Source organism: Schistocerca gregaria, unplaced genomic scaffold, assembly GCF_023897955.1.
Source record: "Schistocerca gregaria isolate iqSchGreg1 unplaced genomic scaffold, iqSchGreg1.2 ptg000418l, whole genome shotgun sequence".
NCBI classification, from domain to species: Eukaryota; Metazoa; Arthropoda; class Insecta; order Orthoptera; family Acrididae; genus Schistocerca; species Schistocerca gregaria.
In genome coordinates this window covers 6,069,067-6,076,496 of record NW_026061850.1, presented here as the reverse complement: position 1 = coordinate 6,076,496, position 7,430 = coordinate 6,069,067, and positions in this window count along the sequence as shown.

Below are 7,430 nucleotides of genomic sequence, written 5' to 3'. Positions count from 1 at the left end.
CCGAGACACTAACAGCACCATAGTAGAACACAGAAGAAGCTTCTAAGTTGATGTAATTGCCAGTAAGAAGTAGTACAATAACGTTTTAGATATCGATTATTGACTTTTTAGCTGGCTTTGGAGCCTTGGACATGAGGTAGGACCTTCAGATTTTGCATCTAAGGAGGACTAGCAGCTGCGTTGCACGGGAGAATGTGAAAAGTGTTCATATATAGTAAAAACCTGAGATATCCGTCCGTTTTCGTCATTTGTTATCGAATCGACTTACAGCCAGATCATCACACTGGCCGCTCTTCTCTCTGAAACGGTTACATTTATCGTCTGCAAAGCTATGTCGAGTGCTGCGGTATGCAGAGATACTAAATGCACCATAGTAGAACACAGAAGAAGCTTCTAAGTTGATGTAATAGCCAGTAGGAAGTAGTACAATTCAAGTTTTAGTTATCGATTATTGACTATTTAGCCGTCTTTCGTGCCTTGGACATAAGCTGTGACATTAAGATTTGCGAATGAATGGAGGACTAGCAGCTGCGTTGCACAGGCGAGAATGTGAAAAGTGTTGATAAGTAGTAAAAACCTGAGAAATCCGTCCGTTTTCCTCATCTGTTATCAAATCGACTTAAAGCCAGAACGTTACATTGGCCGCTATTCTCTCTGTAACGGTTACATTTATCGTCTGCAAAGCTATGTCGCGTGCTGTGGTATGCGGAGACAATATAGGCACCATAGTAGAACACAGAAGAAGCTTCTAAGTTGATAACACTGCCAGTAAGAAGTAGTACAATAACGTTTTAGATATCGATTATTGACTTTTTAGCTGGCTTTGGGGCCTTGAACATGAGCTACGGCCTTAAGATTTTGCATCAAAGGAGGACTAGCAGCTGCGTTGCACGGGAGAATGTGAAAAGTGTTCATATGTAGTAAAAACCTGAGAAAACCGTTCGTTTTCGTCATTTCTTATCAAATCGACTTACAGCAAGATCGTCACATTGGTCGCTCTTCTCTCTGAAACTGTTACATTTATCATGTGCAAAGCTATGTCGCGTGCTGCGGTTTGCGGATACTCTAACAGCACCATCGTAGAACACAGATGAAACTTCTAAGTTGATGTAATAGCCAGTAAGAAGTAGTACAATAACGTTTTAATTATCGATTATTGACTTTTTAGCTGGCTTTGGGGTCTTGGACATGAGTTAGAACCTTAAGACTTTGCATCAAAGGAGGACTAGCAGCTGCGTTGCACGGGAGAATGTGATAAGTGTTCATATGTTGTAAAAACCTGAGAAATCCGTCCGTTTTCGTCATTTCTTATCAAATCGACTTAAAGCCAGGACGTCACATTGGTCGCTCTTCTCTCTGAAACGGTTACATTTATCGTCTGCAAAGCTATATCGCGTGCTGCGGTATGCAGAGACACTAACAGTACCATAGTAGAACACTGATGAAACTTCTAAGTTGATGTAATAGGCAGTAAGAAGTATTGCAATAACGTTTCAGATATCGATTATTGACTTCTTAGCTTGCTTTGGGGTCTTGGAAATGAGCTAGGACCTTAAGACTTTGCATCAAAGGAGGACTAGCAGCTGCGTTGCACGGGAGAATGTGAAAAGTGTTCATATGTAGTAAAAACCTGAAAAATCCGTCCGTTTTCGTCATTTCTTATCAAATCAAATTAAAGCCAGAACGTTACATTGGCCGCCCTTCTCTCTGAAACGGTACCATTTATCGCCTGCAAAGCTATGTCGCGTGCCGCGGTATGCCGAGACACTAACAGCACCATAGTAAAACAGAAGAAGCTTCTAAGTTGATGTAATTGCCAGTAAGAAGTAGCACAATAACGTTTTAGATATCGATTATTGACTTTTTAGCTGGCTTTGGGGCCTTGGACATGAGCTAGGGCCTTAAGATTTTGCATCAAAGGAGGACTAGCAGCTGCGTTGCACGGGAGAATGTGAAAAGAGTTCACATGTAATACAAACCTGAGAAATACGTCCGTTTTCGTCATTTCTTATCAAATCGACTTAAAGCCAGAACGTTACAATGGCCGCTCTTATCTCTGAAACGGTACCATTTATCGCCTGCAAAGCTATGTCTCGTGCTGCGGTATGCCGAGACACTAACAGCACCATAGTAACGCAGAAGAAGCTTCTAAGTTGATGTAATAGCCAGTAAGAAGTAGTACATTAACGTTTTAGATTTCGATTATTGACTTTTTAGCTGGCTTTGGGGCCTTGGACTTGAGCTAGTACCTTAAGATTTTGCATCAATGGAGAACTAGCAGCTGCGTTGCACGGGAGAATGTGAAAAGTGTTCATGTGTAGTAAAAACATGAGAAATCCGTCCGTTTTCGTCATTTCTTATCAAATCGACTTAAAGCCAGATCGTCACATTGGTCGCTCTTCTCTCTGAAACGGTTACATTTATCGTCTGCAAAGCTATGTCGCGTGCTGCGGCATGCGGAGACACTAACAGCACCATAGTAGAACACTGATGAAACTTCTAAGTTGATGTAATAGCCAGTAAGAAGTAGTATAATAACGTTTTAGATATCGATTATTGACTTTTTAGCTGGCATTGGGTTCTTGAACATGAGCTAGGACCTTAAGACCTTTCATCAAAGGAGGACTAGCAGCTGCGTTGCACGGGAGAATGTGAAAAGTGTTCATATGTAGTAAAAACCTGAGAAATTCGTCCGTTTTCGTCATTTCTCATCAAATCGACTTAAAGCCAGATCGTCTCATTGGTCACTCTTCTCTCTGAAACGGTTACATTTATCGTCTGTAAAGCTATGTCACATGCTGCGGTATGCGGAGACACTAACAGTACCATAGTAGAACACAGATGAAACTTCTAAGTTGATGTGATAGAAAGTAAAAAGTAGTACAATAACGTTTTATATATCGATTATTGACTTTTTATTTGGCTTTGGGGCCTTGGACATGACCTAGGACCTTAAGATATTGCATCAAAAAAGGACAAGCAGCTGCGTTGCACGGGAGAATGTGAAAAGTGTTCATATGTGGTAAAAACCTGAGAAATCCGTCCGTTTTCGTCATTTCTCATCAAATCGACTTAAAGCCAGATCGTCTCATTGGTCACTCTTCTCTCTGAAACGGTTACATTTATCGTCTGTAAAGCTATGTCACATGCTGCGGTATGCGGAGACACTAACAGAACCATAGTAGAAAACAGATGAAACTTCTAAGTTGATGTAATTGCAAGTAAGAAGTAGTACAATAACGTTATAGATACCGATTATTGACTTTTTAGCTGGCTTTGGGGTATTGGACATGAGCTAGGACATTAAGATTTTGCATCAATGGAGAACTAGCAGCTGCGTTGCACGGGAGAATGTGAAAAGTGTTCATTCGTAGTAAAAACCTGAGAAATCCGTCAGTTTTCGTCATTTCTTATCAAATCGACTTCAAGGCAGAACGTCACATTGGCCGCTCTTCTCTCTGAAACGGTTACATTTATCGTCTGCAAAGCTGTGTCGCGTGCTGCGGTATGCGGAGACACTAACAGTACCATAGTAGAACACAGATGAAACTTCAAAGTTGATGTGATAGCCAGTAAAAAGTAGTACAAAAACGTTTTATATATCGATTATTGACTTTTTATTTGGCTTTGGGGCCTTGGACATGAGCTAGGACCTTAAGATATTGCATCAAAAAAGGACTAGCAGCTGCTTTGCACGGGAGAATGTGAAAAGTGTTCATATGTAGTAAAAACCTGAGAAATTCGTCCGTTTTCGTCATTTCTCATCAAATCGACTTAAAGCCAGATCGTCTCATTGGTCACTCTTCTCTCTGAAACGGTTACATTTATCGTCTGTAAAGCTATGTCACATGCTGCGGTATGCGGAGACACTAACAGCACCACAGTAGAAAACAGATGAAACTTCTAAGTTGATGTAATTGCCAGTAAGAAGTAGTACAATAACGTTATAGATACCGATTATTGACTTTTTAGCTGGCTTTGAGGTATTGGACATGAGCTAGGACCTTAAGATTTTGCATCAAAGGAGGACTAGCAGCTGCGGTGCACGGGAGAATGTGAAAAGTGTTCATATGTAGTAAAAACCTGAGAAATCCTTCAGTTTTCGTCATTTCTTATCAAATCGACTTAAAGCCAGATCGTCACATTGGTCTCTCTTCTCTCTGAAACTGTTACATTTATCATCTGCAAAGATATGTCGCGTGCTGCGGAATGCGGAGACACTAACAGCACCATAGTAGAACACAGATGAAACTTCTAAGTTGATGTAATTGCCAGTAAGAAGTAGTACAATAACGTTTTAGATATCGATTATTGACTTTTTAGCTGGCTTTGGGGTCTTGGACATGTGCTAGGACCTTAAGACATTGCATCAAAGGAGGACTAGCAGCTGCGTTGCACGGGAGAATGTGAAAAGTGTTCATATGTAGTAAAAACCTGAGAATTCCGTCAGTTTTCGTCATTTCTAATCAAATCGACTTCAAGGCAGAACGTCACATTGGCCGCTCTTCTCTCTGAAACGGTTACATTTATCGTCTACAAAGCTATGTCGCGTGCTGCGGTATGCGGAGACACTAACAGTACCATAGTAGAACACAGATGAAACTTCTAAGTTGATGTGATAGCCAGTAAGTAGTAGTACAATAACGTTATAGATACCGATTATTGACTTTTTAGCTGGCTTTGGGGTATTGGACATGAGCTAGGACCTTAAGATTTTGCATCAAAAGAGAACTAGCAGCTGCGTTGCACGGGAGAATGTGAAAAGTGTTCATATGTAGTAAAAACCTGAGAAATCCGTCAGTTTTCGTCATTTCTCATCAAATCGACTTAAAGCCAGATCGTCTCATTGGTCACTCTTCTCTCTGAAACGGTTACATTTATCGTCTGTAAAGCTATGTCACATGCTGCGGTATGCGGAGACACTAACAGCACCATAGTAGAAAACAGATGAAACTTCTAAGTTGATGTAATTGCCAGTAAGAAGTAGTACAATAACGTTATAGATACCGATTATTGACTTTTTAGCTGGCTTTGGGGTATTGGACATGAGCTAGGACCTTAAGATTTTGCATCAAAAGAGAACTAGCAGCTGCGTTGCACGGGAGAATGTGAAAAATGTTCATATGTAGTAAAAACCTGAGAAATCCGTCAGTTTTCGTCATTTCTTATCAAATCGACTTCAAGGCAGAACGTCACATTGGCCGCTCTTCTCTCTGAAACGGTTACATTTATCGTCTGCAAAGCTGTGTCGCGTGCTGCGGTATGCGGAGACACTAACAGTACCATAGTAGAACACAGATGAAACTTCTAAGTTGATGTGATAGCCAGTAAAAAGTAGTACAATAACGTTTTATATATCGATTATTGACTTTTTATTTGGCTTTGGGGCCTTGGACATGACCTAGGACCTTAAGATATTGCATCAAAAAAGGACTAGCAGCTGCGTTGCACGGGAGAATGTGAAAAGTGTTCATATGTCGTAAAAACCTGAGAAATCCGTCCGTTTTCGTCATTTCTCATCAAATCGACTTAAAGCCAGATCGTCTAATTGGTCACTCTTCTCCCTGAAACGGTTACATTTATCGTCTGTAAAGCTGTCACATGCTGCGGTATGCGGAGACACTAACAGCACCATAGTAGAAAACAGATGAAACTTCTAAGTTGATGAAATTGCCAGTAAGAAGTAGTACAATAACGTTATAGATACCGATTATTGACTTTTCAGCTGGCTTTGGGGTATTGGACATGAGCTAGGACCTTAAGATTTTGCATCAAAAGAGAACTAGCAGCTGCGTTGCACGGGAGAATGTGAAAAGTGTTCATATGTAGTAAAAACCTGAGACATCCGTCCGTTTTCGTCATTTCTTATCAAATCGACTTAAAGCCAGATCGTCACATTGGTCGCTCTTCTCTCTGAAACGGTTACATTTATCGTCTGCAAAGCTATGTCGCGTACTGCGGTATGCATAGACACTAACAGCACCATAGTAGAAAACAGATGAAACTTCTAAGTTGATGTAATAGCCAGTAAGAAGTAGTACAATAACGTTATAGATACCGATTATTGACTTTTTAGCTGGCTTTGGGGTCGTGGACATGAGCTAGGACCTTAAGATTTTGCATCCATAGAGAACTAGCAGCTGCGTTACACGGGAGAATGTGAAAAGTGTTCATGTGTAGTAAAAACCTGAGAAATCCGTCCGTTTTCGTCATTTCTTATCAAATCGACTTAAAGCCAGATCGTCACATTGGTCGCTCTTCTCTCTGAAACGGTTACTTTTATAGTCTGCAAAGCTATGTCGCGTGCTGCGGTATGCGGAGACACTAACAGCACCATAGTAGAACAATGATGAAACTTCTAAGTTGATGTAATAGCCAGTAAAAAGTAGTACAATAACGTTTTAGATATCGATTATTGACTTTTTAGCTGGCATTGGGGTCTTGGACATGAGCTAGGACCTTAAGACTTTGCATCAAAGGAGGACTAGCAGCTGCGTTGCACGGGAGAATGTGAAAAGTGTTCATGTGTAGTAAAAACCTGAGAAATCCGTCCGTTTTTGTCATTTCTGATCAAATCGACTTAAAGCCAGATCGTCACATTGGTCGCTCTTCTCCCTGAAACGGTTACATTTATCGTCTGCAAAGCTATGTCGCGTGCTGCGATATGCGGAGACACTAACAGCACCATAGTAGAACACTGATGAAACTTCTAAGTTGATGTAATAGCCAGTAAGAAGTAGTACAATAACGTTTTAGATATCGATTATTGACTTTTTAGCTGGCTTTGGGGTCTTGGACATGAGCTAGGAACTTAAGACTTTGCATCAAAGGAGGACTAGCAGCTGCGTTGCACGGGAGAATGTGAAAAGTGTTCATATGTAGTAAAAACCTGAGAAATCCGTTCGTTTTGTTCATTTCTTATCAAATCGACTTAAAGCCAGATCGTCACATTGGTCGCTCTTCTGTCTGAAACGGTTACATTTATCGTCTGCAAAGCTATGTCGCGTGCTGCGGTATGCGGAGACACTAACAGCACCATAGTAGAACACAGATGAAACTTCTAAGTTGATGTAATAGGCAGTAAGAAGTAGTACAATGACGATTTAGATATCGATTATTGAATTTTTGCTGGCTTTGGGGCCTTGGACATGAGCTAGGACCTTAAGATTTTGCATCAAAGGAGAACTAGCAGCTGCGTTGCACGGGAGAAAGTGAAAAGTGTTCATATGTAGTAAAAACCTGAGAAATCCGTCCGTTTTCGTCATTTCTTATCAAATCGACTTAAAGCCAGATCGTCATATTGGTCGCTCTTCTCTCTGAAACGGTTACATTTATCGTCTGCAAAGCTATGTCGCGTGCTGCGGTATGCGGAGACACTAACAGCACCATAGTAGAACACTGATGAAACTTCTAAGTTGATGTATTAGCCA